The sequence below is a fragment of the Mus caroli genome, chromosome 6 (genome assembly GCF_900094665.2).
Source record: "Mus caroli chromosome 6, CAROLI_EIJ_v1.1, whole genome shotgun sequence".
Classification (NCBI taxonomy): domain Eukaryota; kingdom Metazoa; phylum Chordata; class Mammalia; order Rodentia; family Muridae; genus Mus; species Mus caroli.
In genome coordinates this window covers 97279848-97280843 of record NC_034575.1, presented here as the reverse complement: position 1 = coordinate 97280843, position 996 = coordinate 97279848, and positions in this window count along the sequence as shown.

Here is a 996-nt window from a genome sequence, read left to right as displayed (position 1 = left end):
ACTTTTTTTTTTCTTTTTTGGACAAACCTCCATAAATTGTTTTCATATAAACCCTCCTCCAAGGTTTTGTCCCTGGAGTATCATCAGTCAACGCCACAGATCTTCAAGTATTTTAAAGTTACACCTTCAGATACATGATATATCCTAATTAAAAATCTATTATTTTGCACAGTACAAAATTGTTTGCCAAATGTTCCTATGTCACCTCTGCCTATTCTTCTAACTAAGCCTCATGACAGCAGGCTCAGACAGAATCAAAACCTGCTTAGGTCACTTGGACGGGAACTGCCAGAGCTAAAAGGCCTCTGGGAGTGGTCCTGGGGTAACCAGTCACCAGATTGCTGCTGAAACTACTGTGATTGTTACTGCAAATTACATTGTAACAGAACATTTTATACTGTGCGTGTGTGTGTGTGTGTGTGTGTGTGTGTGTGTGTGTGTGCGCAAGGCCAAAAAAAAAAAAAAAAGGGAAAGAAAGAAAAGAAATACTATTTGTCTATAGCATCATTTCATCCACAAATATCTATTAAGGCACAGGTATTTCCTAGATTGTCCAAGAAAAAAATGGAATGCACTGTAAAGCCACAGGTGAACTATAGACGTTTCTAGAAGTTATATTGTTTTTAAGTAAAAGTAGGTAAAATTTATTTTCATAATAATTTTTCAGCCTAATATATTTTAAAATAGGACTTTTGATAAGAACTCGATAGAATTAAGAGGATGGGATACCTCCCTTTTTATCCTGAACCTTCACAATGCTGTATGCTGTATATTTAATACATCCATTTCCATTATTTAGCATATTTCAAATGCTTAATTAGCCACATGTGTTTGTTGGCTATCGTTTAGGGAAGCCTATTTTAGATAATAAGAAAATATGATTGTGTTACCTCACTCAGAATGATGCCCTCCAGGTCCATCCATTTGCCTAGGAATTTCATAAATTCATTCTTTTTAATAGCTGAGTAGTACTCCATTGTGTAAATGTACCACATT